Raw genomic sequence first — 16,648 nt, 5'->3', positions numbered from 1 at the left:
AGGGGCCAGCTTACCCAAAAAAAAAAAAAAAAAAGAAAAGTGGGGAGCGTTTGCATCCTTGTTTCCTTTCCAATCTTAGGACAAAGACATTCAGTCTTTCACCATTAACTATGATGTAGGTTTCTTGTAGATTCATCTATATGTTTATATGTAGGTTGTACCGAAAAAAAAAAAAAAAAAAGAAAAGTGGGGAGCGTTTGCATCCTTGCCTTGTTTCCAATCTTAGGACAAAGACATTCAGTCTTTCACCATTAACTATGATGTAGGTTTCTTGTAGATTCATCTATATGTTTATGAAATATGTAGGTTTCATAACAATATGGAGATGAAGAAATTCTGCTCTGTTCCTAATTTACGGGCAGATTTTATCATAAATGGATGTTGAACTTTCACGAATCCTTTTATTGCATCAGTTGCCACAAGCGTATGATTTTTCTCAGTCTGTTGTTAGTGTGGGTTACACTGATTTCCAAGTATTGAATCACTCTGTATTCCTTGTACAAATCCAACTTAGTCATGGTATAATTTTCAGTGCATTGCTGCATTTGATTTGCTGATATTTTGTGTGGGGCTTTTGTATCTAAGTTATTTTCTGTAGTTTTTCTTCTATGTACTCTCTCTGTCTAGTTTCTGTATTAGGGTAATAACCAGTTTCATAAAGTGAAACGTGGAGTGTTCCCTCCTGTTCTATTTTCTGGAGGAGACTATAAATGCAGTGCTAGTACTTTAAATGTTTGGTTTAAATTTTCTGATGAAACTGCCTCTGTTTGGATATTTTTTTTCAGAAGCTTTTAAATTATAGATTCAATTTAATAGTGTTAAGGCTATTCAAATTATCTTATATTGAGTAAGGTTTGGTAGTTGTATTTTTTATGAATTGGTCTGGCTTATCTAAATTGTTGAATTTATGGAAATAATGTTGGTAATATTCTTTTACTAGCCTTTTCATGCCTTGAGATGTGTAGTGATGCCACACCTATTTCATTCCTGCAATTAGTTGTATGTTCTTTTCTCTTTTTTCTCAGTCAGTCTGGCTAGAGGTTTAAGATTTTTACCTGCCTTTTCAGAGAAACAGCTTTCAATCTTATTTCTCTCTATTGTTTTCTTTTTTCATGTTTATTGATTTCTGCTGTAATCCTTATCTTATTTTTCTCTATTGTTTTCTTCTTTCATGTTTATTGATTTCTGCTCTAATCCTTATTATTTCCTTTCGTGGTTTCAGGTTTAATTTTCTCCTCTTTATCTGGTCTCTTCACATTGAAGCTTGGATCATTTTTTCAGACATTTCTTCTTTTCTCATGTAAGCATCTAATGCTACAAATTTTCCTCTGGGCACTGTTTTATCTGTGCCTCTCAAACTTTTACGTTATACTTTTATTTTCATGCAATTTATACAGTTTTTTAGTTGTTTTTAAATTTTTTTAATTTTCATGCAATTTATATGGTTTCTTAGTTTTATAGTTTTTTTCATAATTTCCCTTGTGACTTCCTGTCTGACCCATATGTTATTTAGGAGTTTGTTGTTTACTTTAAAAATATTTGAGCATTTTCTGGATACCTTTCTGTTATGGATTTCTAGTTTAATTCCAGTTTGCTCAGAGAATATACTTTGTAGGACGTTAATTCCTTTATATTTTTGAGTATTTTTTATGTTCCAGAATATGGTCTATCTTGCTAACTACTCCTTGTGTTCTTAAAGAGAATGTTATATTGATAGTGTTGTCCAAATATCCTATATCCTTACTGACTTTCGGTTTACATGTTCCTTCCATTAATGAGTGTTGACCTCTCCAATTATAATTACGGATTTTTCTGTTTCTCCTATTTGTTTTGTGAGTTTCTGCTTCATGTATTTTGGAGTTCTGTTGTTAGGTGCAAACACATTTAGGATTGTTACATATTGCAGATGAATTGACCCCTTTATGAGCATATAATACCTCTTTTTTTCCCCCTTGTATTATTGCTTATTTGGAAGTCTATTTTTTCTGACATTAATATAGTTCCTTCAGTTTTTTTTTGGTAGTGATTGCATAGTATATTTTCTGTATTTAAAAAATTTTAACCGGTTAATGTCTTTATATTTACAGTGTGTGTCTTCTAGGTACCATATAACTGGGTGTTGTTTTATATCCACTCCAACAATCTGTTTTTTAATTGGTGTGTTTAGACAATTCACATGTCATATAATTTCATATCCGATTAGGTTAAAATCTATCATCTTCCTAGTTGTATGATATTCTTTTTGTTCCCTGTGCACCCCCTTGACTGTTTTTTAGTTAATTGAACATTACTTGTAATTCTATTTTATCTCTACTATTGGGCTATTACTTGTACCCTTTTTTTTTTTTGACCACACTGCGTGGCTTGTGGGATCCTAGTTCCCCGACCAGGGACTGAACCTGGGCCCTCGGCAGTGAGAGCGCAGAGTCCTAACCACTGGACCACCAGGGAGTTCTCACTTGTACCTTTTTAAAATCACTGCAGTAATTGCCCTAGAGTTTTGAATACAGACTTTTAACTAATTACAATCTAATTTCCAAAGAATATTATACCACTTCACATATAGTGTAAGAATCTCCAGATAGTATATTTACGCTCCCTCTCTCCCACTTTTAGCTTTATTAGTATCATTTTTTATTTTTACACATGCTATAAACCCACAGTATATAGTTATTACTGTTAATTTTTTTTTTTTTTTTTTTTTTTTTTTATAATACTTAATATGGTGAAATAGAGCATACTAGAAGAATGTATATAATATATATAAGTAGCATTTTAAAAAGAAGAAAATGACCACTGCTCATAATTCAGCCTAAGAAATAAGATACTACCTTTTCATTTGAAAGCCTATGTTTTGTGAGTTTCTGCTCAGTTGAAGCCCCCTTCCCCTGCCCCAGAGGTAACTGCTATCCTGAATTATGTTAATTAATCCCTTGTTTTCCTTAAAGTCATCATATATGTGTATTAATCTATGCAGAAATGGTATGTGTATATACTTATAAAAATATGAATCTTTATGTTATCTTGTTTTGCCTTCTCTTGTACTTTATATAAAAGGAATCATAATATATTACTCTGTGACTTGAAATTATGTTTTAGAGATCCATTTATGTTGATGCGGGCCTCTCACTGCTGTGGCCTCTCCCGTTGTGGAGCACAGGCTCCGGACGTGCAGGCTCAGCGGCCATGGCTCACGGGCCCAGCCGCTCCGTGGCATGTGGGATCCTCCTGGACCGGGGCACGAACCTGCGTCCCCTGCATCGGCAGGCGGACTCTCAACTGCTGCGCCACCAGGGAAGCCCATTACTGTTAATTTTTAACCTATTTTCTTTACTGGAAAAAATGAAATGGGGGAAAGAAATGAATATTTAGTTTCTATCATGGGTCAGGCATTTTTTATGCTTTTTCCTATTATTGTTTTTGCCTTATACAATCAGTCATCTTTTAGAACAACTGTAAGTAAGAAAAAAATGGATTTTATATCTACCTACATTTTAACCATTTCCAGAAGTCTTCATTTCTTTGTGTAGATCCAAGTCTCTGTCTGGTAATATATTTCTCTTCCTGAAGAACTTCATATCGGAGATCTGATGGTGATGCATTCCTGGTTTTCACTTTTCTGAAAAACCTTTACTTTTAGTTCTGAAAGTATTTACTTAAAGATGTTACTTTGCTGTCTCCTGGCTTATATAGCTTCTGAGAAGAAGTCTACTGAAATCCTTATCTTTGTTTTTCTGTTTGTAATGTGTCTTTTTTCTTGGGCTGCTGTCTAAGTTTTCTGTTTCTCTTTCTCTTTCTTTTTCAGCAGTTTGGATAAGATGTGTCAAGATGTGCTGTTTTGCATTTATTTATCCTGGTTGGGATCCTCTGAGCTTCTTGCTCTGTGGTTTGATAACTTTCATTATTTTGGGGAATAGCACTTGTTGTGTTTTCAGATATTTCCTTCTTTTCTCTGTCTCTTCTCTTGTGATTCCAATTACACATATGCTGGACTTGTTCACATTGTCCCTCAGGTCCTAGATGCTCTGTTTTCTTACTCTTCTTTTTTTTCTCGTAGTGTTGCAGTTTCAGTAACTTGTTTTGACGTGTTTTCCTATCACTGAGTCTTCCCTTAGCCATGTTTAGCCTACGAATAAGCCATTGAAGATATTCTTCATCTCTGACTGCGGGCTTTTCATTATTATGTTATTTGTAACATTCCCATCTGACATTTTCTAAGTTTCCATCTCTTTGCCAAGATCCCCCATCTGGCCATGAGGTTATCCACCTTGAATACCAGAATCCACCTGTACGGCACCTGGAATCTCTTCTGCCCAAGCTCTGGCACAGGTGCGCCAGCGTCTCTTGTCTTTTTGAAGGAACCTCTCTTTTCTTGGATTTCAGGCTATTTGGTTTCTGTGCAGCCTCAGCTCTTTGATGTGTTTGTGAAACTCAGTTAGTCTGTAGTGTATCCAGCGTTTTTGTTACTGTTGTTATTGTTAGGAGGGGAGCAGTCCTTTCCCCCCTGTTCTCTGCCTCTTAGGCAAAAACTTTAAAAAAATACAGACCCAGAGATTCTGATTTCTTTGATTTGTGGTGGGACCCAGACAAGGGTCTACTTCTAAAAGCTTCCCAGGTGATTTTGACTCTGAGGCACAGATGCTGTGGGGCAGTAACACGGGGATGAGGTGATGTTCGGGATTTATTTTATGACATTTATTTCCCTAGTGGAATTATTTTATGTATCCCTTTTGGTTTAACCAGGAAAACAGAAAGCATGTCAAAATATTGTCCACACAGGGAATTTAGGAGAAGACATCAGTTTAGTAGAAGAAACTCAGTCTCAACTCTGGACAGTAGTGATAGTTTCCTATTGTTCTTTCTTTCCAAGGTTGAAGGAGGTTGTTTCTTCATAAAAATATACCACATTCTTGGGTGGGGAGGAGGTTCATGCCCATCATAGTGAACAGAAAGTATGTTTGCACACTCAGCATCCATCCGACTTCTCACAGCATCGTCTTATTTCATTTTGGGGACAGCTGAGGGAATTCAGAGATTGCCTACAGCAGGGCCCCCCAGCATCTCCAGACTGAAGGGACAAGGGGAGAAGATGGGTCCCCACTGTCCTGTTTCCAGGAGAAGCGTTACCTGCTGGACTGCCAAAAGAAAAAGATGCAGCTGACTGCAGAGTAAGGAAGACACCCCAACGTGAGGGGACAAAGCCCTGGCATCTCTCTCTTTTACCCTCCAGTCTCCTGCCAGTAGGTCTCATCAGGGCTCCAGCCCTGCCTGCAGCCAGCTGACATGGGAGCCTAGGAATGAAATCTCCAGGGACATTCCAGGAAATCCCCGGAGGTGGCAGCCATTCATCACCGAAAGACCTCCAGTATAATCGCCTAGTTAATCAGAGCTCATTTTATTACTTACTGCAGTAAAAAAAAAAAAAAAAAAGCACCTCTTGAGTCTGACAGTAGTATCCCAGAAAAGGGAGGTCAGGGATGGATGGATATTTAGAATTCTGGAGTATGAGCCCCACTAGCTTAAGGCGAGTCTTTCAGTTTGGGGATCAGGTGGACAGCAAAGTGAGGGGCTTGTAGGGAAGCTGGAACCACAGTTATTTTATAAGTGAGCTTTGAGGCCAGGTGAGCCATATGTTGCTCTGAAAACGGGCCTCTTTGCCCAGATGAGCAATAGATTGTTTCCGTAAAACACTTTTCAGCAATTTCTGAAGCCAACAGTGAGGTTCCATATTGTTTCACAGTCTTATCTTCCTGGACAGGAATTTCCTGGAACAGATCGTAAGGCCGTTTCAGTGTAGATGGTCTTAGTTTTTAGTCTTGTTGGTTAAGCCTTGGGGATACAGAGGGTCTCAGTTCTTAAGGCAAAAGGGACAGAAAGTGACCCCCATCTGTAAGATCGATTCTAGGCTTTAGTCATCACTCTGGGGTTGAAGATAAGTCCGTGCAGCCTCACGCGTGTATGTTACAGTGAGTGGTGGGTATGAAGACATTAGAATAGCCTCTCTGGTGTACTGGGAGGAGAAACACCCAGTAGTCAGCTTTCTGGAATGGGTGGTCATCGGTGCTAACAGCTCTGTGGGGAGGCTGCGGGATGAGGCTTAGGTTATCGCCGTGTGTGTGTGTGTGTGTGTGTGTGTGTGTTTGTGTTTGTTAGCAGGTAGAATTAGGCTGCTGTTCTCAAAGAGCATGCCTGCTGTTTGGCCCCTGTTGATTTGCAGGCTGCCAGTAGGAGGCAGATGAATGACACTCTCTGACCTTATTTGTCCTAAGCGTTGAAGGATGTTTCTCAGCTGAGCAGATAGGGGCATCTGCTTCCCTTGTCTCACAAGCGCCTGATAGAATCAGCTATCGATCAGCTGGGTTCCTGAATCTGACACCTGGGCAGGAAGTGGCTGGGATTAAGGAAAGGTCACGAGCATCTCTCTGTAGTTCATCTCACCCGTGTGTGGTTGTCCGGATGTGTCTGCACCTTAGCCGTTTCACTCTGTCTCAGGACAGTAGTGATAGTTCCCTGTTGTTCTTTCTTCACGAGGTCAGAAGGAGGTTGTTTCTTCATAAAGATACGCCGCATTCTGAGGCGGGGAGGAGGTTCACGCCCATCGCAGTGAACAGAAAGTGTGTTTGCACACCCAGCCTCCATCCCACTACTCACAGCCTCATCTTGTTTCCTTCTGGGGGAGTCACCCCATCCCCCATATCAGTCCCTAGAGTGAGGCTGGTTCCAGATGTGGGTACGTGGACCTGGAGTGAGGCCGCCACCACATTCCATGCAACTGGCCATGGTGATTGAGCTGAGGCTTGGTACCTGCTCCAGTTTCAGTAAACGGGAGACAGTTTCATGGCTTTTGGTGGAAACCTTGGAAGAGATAAGGTCACGTTTTGTGGGGATGAATGGCAGTAAGGGTGATGCAAGCTGGGGTTGCTGGGGGCCACCTCATAGAGCCCAAGAATGAAGCCAACACAAAGACACAGAGAGGACAAGTGTGATGGTGTTATTTGAGGCTTGATCCAGCCATGCCTGAAGCCACCAGGTTGACCCCAGAACAGTTCAGTTATATGAGTCAGTAAAATCTCTCTCTCTCTCTTTTTTTTTTCCTTTAAGCTGATTTGATTTAGTTTTGTGTCATTTGTTGCTGAAAGAGTCTTGACAAATACACTCATGGGGGCCATGGCCATGGAGACAGCCGGGAGAAGTGCCAGCCGTTATTTTCACTGCATCTCAACACAAGCTTCTAAGTGGAGAGCTTTTGCTGAGTTGGAAATAATGATTTGATGAGGATGCTAAGGGCTGAGTGTAAATCACCAAACAGTTGTATTTGGAATGGGATGAACACTTCTGGGCTCCTTTCCCGCCCCTTTAGTGGTGAAAGTTTGTGTACGGCATGAGGGAGCCCACTTACCAATGCTGAGAACATAGAGAAGAGGTTCAGAGCTCTTGTAAATAATGAATGAATGAGTGAATGGGGGAATGTTGGTTTCTTTGGAACTCTCCAGGCCAGAGTTGACAGAATGGCAGCTGGTAGGTCAGACAGTGCCTCTAGGCATGTGTTTGATCAATCGGTTGTTTTCTTAATTGTCGACATTTTCACATCAGGAGAGTTCACGTGCATTTGGGTCTCTGGTGCCTTTGAAATTTGGAAGCCTGGGTGCAGATCCCTCACTGGGGGCTAAAGGGCTGCTGTTTGCCTCAGGCCTCGCTCATTTTGTCACCCGTCCCATCCCTGAACTGCAGCTCCAGGCCATTGAGTGGCCAGGATGGCAGTGTCGCTCTTCTGAGTCCAGCCTGCTGGATGTCCCTGTCTCTTCCTTTTAACACCGTCTTAATTGGAACCTGCAGTGTGCCTTTCTAAGGGTGAGTCAGGACAGCATCGTTTCATTACTTTTTGAGTCTATTATTACATTTTAGCAGAAGATAGAAGAGTACCAGAAACAGAAGAAATGCCCAGATTCTGTGAGGCATTCAGCGTTTACGTTGAATAATTAACGCTTCTTAACACAACACTGTAAACCAACTAGACTCCAATAAAAATTAATTTAGAAAAATCAACATATACACACTGTTATATATAAAAGAGATAACTAATAAGGACCTCCTGTATAGCACAGGGAACCCTACTCAGTACTCTGTAACGACCTATATGGGTATAGAATCTAAAAAAGAGTGGATAGGTGTATATGTATAACCGATTCAGTGTGCTGTACAGCAGAAACTAACACAGCATTGTAAAGGAGGTCCTTTGGGCCATAGCAGGTTCAGGCCAAACAGTCATCCTGGTGCTTTCTCTGCTGTGAGTTCATTCAGTCATTCATTTATCATTCATTCAGTATTTGGTGAGCGCCTGCATGTGCAGGGCACTGTGGTGAATAGGACAGAGGAGTATGCCCACGTGGAGCTTATATTCTAGTGGGGAGGCAGACAATAAAAAAGTGATGTACAGAATAATTTCAGAAATGCTGTGTGCCAGGAAGGAAGTAATATAGAACGAATCAAGAATGAGGTAGCTTGGCCTGTGGATGAGGTGGTCAGGGAAGCCATCCCAGTAGAGGTGACATTTAAGTAGAGACCCGTTATGTTTGTTTCTCCCCCAGATTCCGATGTTAAACCCCTACCCGCAATGTGATGGTCTTAGGAGGTGGAGCCTTTGGGAGGTGATTAGGATTAGGTGAGGTCGTGAGGGTGGGGCTCTCATGGATGGGATTAGTGCCCTTGTTTCCTGCCTCTGCCCTCTGCCGTGTGAGGTTACAGTGAGGAAATGGCCCTCTCACCCGGAAGGAAGGAGGTCTTCACCAGCACCCGACCATACTGGTGCCCTGATCTTGGACTTCAGCCTTCAGAACTGTAAGGAATGAATTTAGGTTCTTTATAAGCCATATGCCATCTATGGTACTTTGTCACAGCAGCCTGAACTGGTTAAGACAAGACCTGAGGCATTTATGAGGATATCTGGGACCAGAACTTTCTAGAGTCCCCATGAAGGCCCTAAAGTATGAGTAAGCTTGATGTTCTAAGCCAGGTTCAGCAAAGTAGCACGTATTTGAGGCTTTGCGGGCCCTACGATCTCTGTCACAACCAATCGACTCTCTCGTTGCAATGTGAAAGCAGCCAGACATTGTGTAAACAAAATGTCCCTGCCTCTGTTCCAATAAAGCTTTATTTATAATCACTTGAATTAGAATTTCATATGCTTTTCACATGTCATGAAATATTCTTCCTCTATTTTAAAAATTTTTTTTGGAGCCATTTAAAAACGTAAAAACCATTTTCACTTTGTGGCTATATGGAAACAGATGGCAGTCTGGATTCAATCCAGGATCCCTGGTTTTCTGACCCCTGTTGTAAGCAGGTTCCTGGGGGCGGGATGAAGCCAATACAGAGAACAGTAGGCAGTGGAATCCGAGATGCAGGCAGAAAACAGTTCACAGAGGGTAAATCGATGGGAAGTTGATGGGAGTTTTTAAAAAAACAGAGGGACACGATCCAATTTACATTCAAAAAATCTGTCATCTCCTTAACTCTCAGTTCTTCCTGGAATACTTTTCTCTCACAAATTATATGAAATCTATCCTCAAAAAGAACCTGTTTGTTTTTTTTTTACCCACAAAAATGAAAACAAAGGGTGTATTTTTGCTTTTGTGAAGTCAGATCTTTGTGAGTTTGATTGCTGGTGGATTTGATTGAGTCTCTTTGTAAAAGAGCTGATTTGAAACAAGGTAGTAGCACCTCGAGGAGATGCGTCCTTCTTTGTGCAAGGGGTTCACGCTGGTTTAGTGTCTCACCATTGATATAGTTCAGCAAAGAGCTGGGCTTTTAAAAATTCTGTTGCTGGAACTTCCTGCTGCTTTTGACAAATCAACTTAAATTCCTATTGTTTGTTTTTATAATCATGTAGGCGACAGCCGTCTGGTTCTCTTTTAATTGTCTTCATTTCTGCCCTTCTTTGAGTTGCAGTAAATCAGTGAAATGGTGTGATAATAACAATCACAACAGCTTTTTTTCCCTCTTGGCATGCAGTGTGCCTTTCCATTTTGTTACTCACAACCAGAATAATGCATCTGCTCAGAGGGCCCCTCTCGCGTCAGATCTTAGAAGGCGAGACGAAGAGATTTGAAGATAAATAGTCTTTGTTGCATGTCTGATGCAATGAATTAAAGGAAAAATAACGGTCTGAACTATTTGATCAAAACAGTGTCTCCTCTCTGACAATCATAGTACAAGAATTTTTAAGCGTTTCCCTCACTTTCTTTTTCTGATAGAGCAATCAGGCCAGATATGTGACTGGTTTAGGTCTCCCAACAAGACAAGAGTAAGATTTAGGTATTCCCAGGAGAGCTGCCTAGTCTGTTCTGAAAGAAGAAATCTTTGCCTCCTTGGAATATGCTTTCTGATGTTTATTGAAAGGCACCCAGCTCTCTCTCTCTGTATCTGTATTGTGTGAAGGATGAATTTACATGATTTCCAAGGACACGTTCAGCTCTAACTTATTTGAATCTCGAGCAAAGTACATCTTTTATTAATAGATTTGTTGATGTGGGAGAAATCACCGTACCCATCCAAGCATGGACAGTTGACATCCGCCTTCGGCATTTAACCCAGAAACTTCTGTTTGGGGTTATACCCCATGGACATAGAGGTGTCTGAAAAGTGCACTGAGAACTGTGGCTGAAATTCGGCCTCTGTACCTTGGTACCGAATTGAATCTCGGAGCAGAGTTTTGGATGAATTAGAAAAGCGTAGCTTTATTGCTTTGCCAGGCAAAGGGGGCCATGGTGGGCTGATGCCCTCAAAATCCTGTCCTGGAGAGGGTAGTGAGGAGGTTTATAGCAGTGGTTCAAAGAGGGCGTGGTCAGCTTGTGGACCTTCTTCTGATTGGTTGGCAGTGAGGTAGTCGGGAATCGGCATCATCAACCTTCTGGTTCTGACCGGTCTGGGGTCTACGTGCTTGTGGGCAGCATGCAGTTAACTTCTCCCACCTGTTGGGGGTCTCAGTATCTGCAAAAGGGCTCATAGATACTGTTATGTATATTCCTTGGGGCGGAACCAGGACCCTGCCCCATGGCTGCACTATTGTGTCTTGACTACTCTGCTGTCTCTGCATCCCCTCCCTTCCCTGATGAGCAACTGTTTGAACCTGCCCTTTGGAACTCAGGGAAGTTCTTGGAGGCTGAATGAAGCCTCCCACAAACAAGAAAACGGGGGTGGGCGGGGGGAAACAGAAAGACTTTTGTGCCCAGGAGCCCCACAGGGTCCTGCTCGGTTTCAGAACTGTTCGTTGGCTTTTGCTGTGAAAATTTCAGTTTTGGCTCTTAGATGGACACATTACACGAACAACATGCCTCTAAACAACTTCCTTGTATTTCTTTTCTTCCTTGGGGGCAGCAGACTTGGCCTTTAAAGCTTCTAGACTGGGAGGAAGGTACGTTCTTAAGTCATCCTGCAGTCAAGATCGGTGCTTTGTGACCACCTAGAGGGGTGGGATAGGGAGGGTGGGAGGGAGGGAGACGCAAGAGGGAAGAGATATGGGAACATATGTATATGTATAACTGATTCACTTTGTTATAAAGCAGAAACTAACACACCATTGTAAAGCAATTATACTCCAATAAAGATGTTAAAAAATAAAAATAATAATAATAAAAAAAGATGAAAAGTTTTTTTTTTTCTTTTTTTTACGGTACTCGGGCCTCTCACGGTTGTGGCCCCTCCTGTTGCGGAGCACAGGCTCCGGACGCACAGGCTCAGCGGCCATGGCTCACGGGCCCAGCCTCTCCGCGGCATGTGGGATCTTCCCGGACCGGGGCACGAACCCGCATCCCCTGCATTGGCAGGCGGACTCTCAACCACTGCGCCACCAGGGAAGCCCGAAAAGTTTTTTTGAACAGCTAGTGCTGAGGAGATAATACCGCACGCAGTTGGGGGCCCTGAGCAGGGGCTGCATCACAGTGGATTGCGATATTCAGTTTGGAGATCAGGATCACAAAGTTCACTTCTCGATGCTGTAAATGTCTTCCATTTTTCCACTTCGGATTAGGGATTCTGTGCCTTTCAACTCTTCCTTTTTCTTGGGGAGAGTGCCTCCTTTCGGGAAAAAGAGACCAGGTATTAACAACAGGCTCTGCTGTCTATTTCTTTAACAACTCAGCAGAGGGATTTTGTCCTATGTGCGTAGTCCACTGCCAACGCTGAGAAGTCCTTAAATTAGAAAGTGGTCTTGTGTTGGTCTTGGATGGAACTTACTGGAAAGTGTATGGCAGCATGTGTGTCTAGGTAGCTTTGAAGAATCTGACGGCCTCCGGGAGCCCGTATCTTTGTCTGAGTCCAGACTGTGAAAAAGGGAGGTCTACATAGACCAGGCAGATGTGGATAGGACGCTGCATTTTCCGCACATCCGTCTCCCCTCCAGTTCCTGGGGCCTGGCCTGCGGAGGCTGGAAATGAGAAGGGAACATCAAGGCTGGAGGAGCTTGCGGGGGATTTTGAGAGGGGGTTCAAAGACTGGCCTTGAACCACCCTCTGACCTCTGAAGACAGTTTCTTTGACTCGAGAACTACAGTTTTGCTGGTAAACGTTTAGCAGTTGGTTCTCACACATGCGTGGCTAATTGAGAGCTACTAAGAGTTTAACAGATGATTTGCGAAATTCCTGGAGATTTAACCCTGGGCTTCTGAAAGCTTCTGTGAGCTAGTTCCAGCATCTACCAAATAGAACCAATATTTAGAGGCTTCCTAAGTTGCCTCTGTTTGCTGGAAGAGTTTAAGTGGATTTCAGCCTCATGTATTTTCACGACTCCTTGGGGTGCAAATGACAGAAACCCAACTCAGACTGGCTCACAGAGGAAGGGGGACTTACTGACTTTCATAACTAAAAGGCCGGGTACTCTGCATTTTGGCGTAGAGATGCCATCAGGACTCCATCTCTTTCTGTTTCTTGGCTCTGTTTTATTTTATGTTGGTTTCATTCTTGGGCAGCCCTGCCCTCACGGTGCCAGGATGACTGTTAACAACTCCAGTTTTGCATCCTATCCACTGGGCAACTTTAGCAGAAAAGAAAGAGAACATTGCTTTGCCCTGAGGCTTTCCCAAGAGTTTCCAACTTGACTCTCATTGGATTTGCAGTGGATCATGGTTAGTTCCATGATGGTTAGCTCCATGATGAATTGTCTTTGGCCTAAGGCCCAAGTTGCAACTGCACATGGATGAACAATAGATTTCCACTACTCCTGGGTCATGGGCTCCTTCAGAATAGAAGTGGGTGTGTGTCCCAGGGTCCCAATTCTGGGGATGGCAGCCTTAGTGACCACTGGACTCTTCTGTCTCTTTGTATAGATGTACGTATCGATAATGTCTCTGACACCAGCTCCCTGACATGGACCGGATATCCTACAACTCAGTTTGATCCCGACTGACTCCCCAGAGTCAGTACAGACCCACAGGTTAAGGGCTCAGTTCCAACCGGACCCCCCTCATTTCAGACACCAGCTGCAAGGGGGGTCCCCAGGCTACCCGTGCTTCTGTCCAACTTGGCTACAAATTCGGGGGTCCCCATGACCTTTGTTGGGGTTTCATAACTTGCTAGAACTGATGCCGAAAGCTCAGCCTCTGCACTGGTGCCAAATCGAATCTCGGAGTTTTGGGTGCAGTAGAGAAGGGGAGCTTTATAGCTTTGCCAGGCCAAGGGGGCCACAGCGGGCTCCTGCCCTCGAAAACTATGTGTCCCAACCTGGAGGATTTGATGAGGGGTTTTACAGCAATAGTTCAAGGGTGGGTTGCTGACAAGATGAGGGCGTGTGCAGGGTCTCAGGCACTTGGGTCTCCTCAACTTTTTTTTTTTTTTTGCGGTGCGCGGGCCTCTCACTGCTGTGGCCTCTCCCGTTGCGGAGCACAGGCTCCGGACGCGCAGGCCCAGCGGCCATGGCTCACGGGCCCAGCCGCTCTGCGGCACATGGGATCTTCCCGGACCGGGGCACGAACCCGTGTGTCCCCTGCATCGGCAGGTGGACTCCCAACCACTGCGCCACCAGGGAAGTCCCCGGGTCTCCTCATCTTGATGAGCTTCTCGGGTCCCTTTAATCTCGCCTCAGGTGGTTTCCTGGCAGCTCGTCCCTTGATTAGCAACTGTTCGAATCTGCCCTTTGGAACTCAGGGGTGGTCATGGAGGCTTGGAGTCTTGCCTATAAGAAATGGGGGACAGAAAGCTTCCGTGCCCAGGAGCCCCAGCAGGGCCCCGCTTGGTTTCAGATCAACTCACAGACCTCACTGGACACTGTACTTAGAATGATGATTTTATTATAAAGGACACAAGTCAGGAACAGACAAATGGAAGAGAGGCCCAGGACAAGGTCTGGGCAGTGGACGCAGAGCTTTGATGAACTCTGGGAAATCTGGGTAGATGACCCTCTCAGCTTTGGATGTGTTCACCAACAGGTAGCTCCACTGAGTGTAGAGGTCAGGGTTTTTTTTATGGAGTTCATTACAAAGGCATGGCTGATTAAACTATTGGCCGCCTCGTCTCCCAGAGATTGGGGTGTGAGCTGAAAGTTCCGTCCCTCTGCTCACCTGCTTGGTGTTTCTGGTGTGGTCAGCTCCTCCGCTGACATTTTCTAAGGCCCCACCCACAAGTCACCTCATTAGCATACACTTGTGAATAGCAAAGTCTTTTATCACTGAGGAAAATTCCAAGGGTTTTTGAAGCTTGGTGACAGGGACTCAGACAGAGGCCAGGTAGAGTTTTTAATATATCAGGTATGGATATAGGTATGGGTATGACATATACGGATATAGATATAGACATGCGTGTATATTCATCTTGCGCGGCAAACCCATTGGTGGAAAAATGAATCATTAAACCCTTCCTTCCGTAAATCTCCACTGGGTAATGTAGAGCTCAAGAAGCATAGCAAGATAATTGCTCCTAATTCAGATGAAAAAGGATTTTCCTGCATACTTTGAAAAAGAATTACTTTTTCTAGTTTACTATATTTAATTTGGGGCATACAATTAAGCTGAAAAAGGCCATTACGTTCTTTGGTGCTGACCTTGAGCAGGTGTCTGTTTGCAGTGCTTTGTCTAAAGCAGAGTTGATGGACACATATCTTTAGGTGCCAGGAGGTGTTTTAATTATGGGAATTGGCTGGGCATAGGACAAAATACAATGGGGTGCAGGGGGTGCTGGAGTGTCTTGTCCTGCCTTAAGACATTCACATTCAAAAGTAAGAAACAAAGCAAAATAGAAACACTGTGATGGTTGAGAATAGTTCTAAGGGCTGGGTACGGTGAGGAAGTGGCCAGTTTGCAACACACAGAGGAGAAGCGGGGTCCAGGTCCTTGGAAGTCAGGATCTTTGATGTAAAGCTGCTGTCGCTGTGTTGCTGGGGGCTCCTGCCTCACTCCCTGCCTTTTCATGGCCAGGCAGGTGCCTCTGAACTTGCTCTTTTGCCGGAGGACAGCCAAAGTGCTGGGGGCAGGACGGGGGGCAGAGAGGGCATGGAGGACAGTCTGTTATATCCTGAGCTGCCGGAGAAAGGAACTTCCGGAATATCAGCTTGTTTCAGCCGTAGAAGGCCAGTTGTGTGGTCTTGGGGTTCTGAAACATCTGCCCAGGTTTTACTTGAATCAGCTGTGCATACGGCTGGCACCTGCCTGCAGACACGCAGGGCATAGTGGTGGGCTGGGTTGGATCAGCCCAGATGCTTTTGCTACATGAAATCCTGCATGGATTGAGTTTGCCTAGATCACAGGGGCTGACTGAAGGAGCCTCTTCTCATGCATACATCTTCCAGGAGGTTCTGCTGGAAGCTGTAATATGCCTTTTCATTGTGTGTATAGGATATACTCACTGAAATCCAAAGAAGTTATTCACTAGAAATGAATACAGACTTAATGAATTCTATTAGTTTTATTGAGGTGTAATTTGCATACAGTCAAGCATACCCATTTCAGTTGTATAGTTAGTGATATTCTGACAAATGTATGCACCATGTCAGCATTGTCACAATCAAGGTATAGATGATTTCTCTTATCCCAAGAAGTACCTTCTATACCCATTTGAAGTCAACCCCATTGCATCTCTGGCCTCATGCTACCACTACTTATCACTATAGGTTTGGTTTTGCCTTGAACATACATCTTTACCCCCAGGTGTGTTGAATGGAACCACAGTCGTGTGATAGGAAAACCCAAACCAACTCCTAACAATGGCCTCTGGGCTGTTGGCAGACACCGTCTGAAATAGTGGGATAACCCCCGACCTGGAACACAGCAAGGGACGTATCACAGCGGGGTGGGACTCTGGAGCCAGACTGCCAGGGTTCAAATCCAGACCCCTCAACCTGCTGTAGGCACCTGACCATGGGCAAGGCTATTCCTCCATTCCTTAGGCTCCCAAATGCAAATTAGAAAATGACTCCTTCATGGGATTGTGAGAATTCAGTGAGATGATAGCTGTAAAGAGCTTAGAGCAGAGAGGCCACAGAGGCAGCCCCAGTAATCCCATCAGGTGTGCTGAGTCCATGCAGCCTACGCATTAGCCTGCTGGCTCTTAACTCCTGACAGTTCATTCTTCACATGGCAGCCAGGATGCTTGGAGAAAATGCAAGGCAGACCGTCACACCTATAATAAACCCAAGTTCCTACTCTTCACTGCACAGTGTTCAT

At 43.7% G+C, this 16,648-nt stretch overlaps 1 protein-coding gene and 1 non-coding gene across 2 annotated transcripts in view; one reads left to right on the top strand and one right to left on the bottom strand.

The window, feature by feature from the left end:
* Positions 1-16,648, top strand: part of TMEM132D (transmembrane protein 132D) — a 697,263-nt gene that overhangs the window by 23,231 nt on the left and 657,384 nt on the right. The gene's annotated exons all lie outside the window — the stretch shown is intronic.
* TRNAE-CUC (transfer RNA glutamic acid (anticodon CUC)) lies at positions 2,379-2,451 on the bottom strand. Its single transcript has one exon. It is a non-coding gene; the product is annotated as a tRNA-Glu (tRNA).

This window comes from Lipotes vexillifer, unplaced genomic scaffold (genome assembly GCF_000442215.2).
Source record: "Lipotes vexillifer unplaced genomic scaffold, Lipotes_vexillifer_v1.1 scaffold671, whole genome shotgun sequence".
NCBI lineage: Eukaryota > Metazoa > Chordata > Mammalia > Artiodactyla > Lipotidae > Lipotes > Lipotes vexillifer.
Note: the sequence above shows the minus strand (reverse complement) of the source record. Positions and strands in the feature narration are given on the sequence as shown.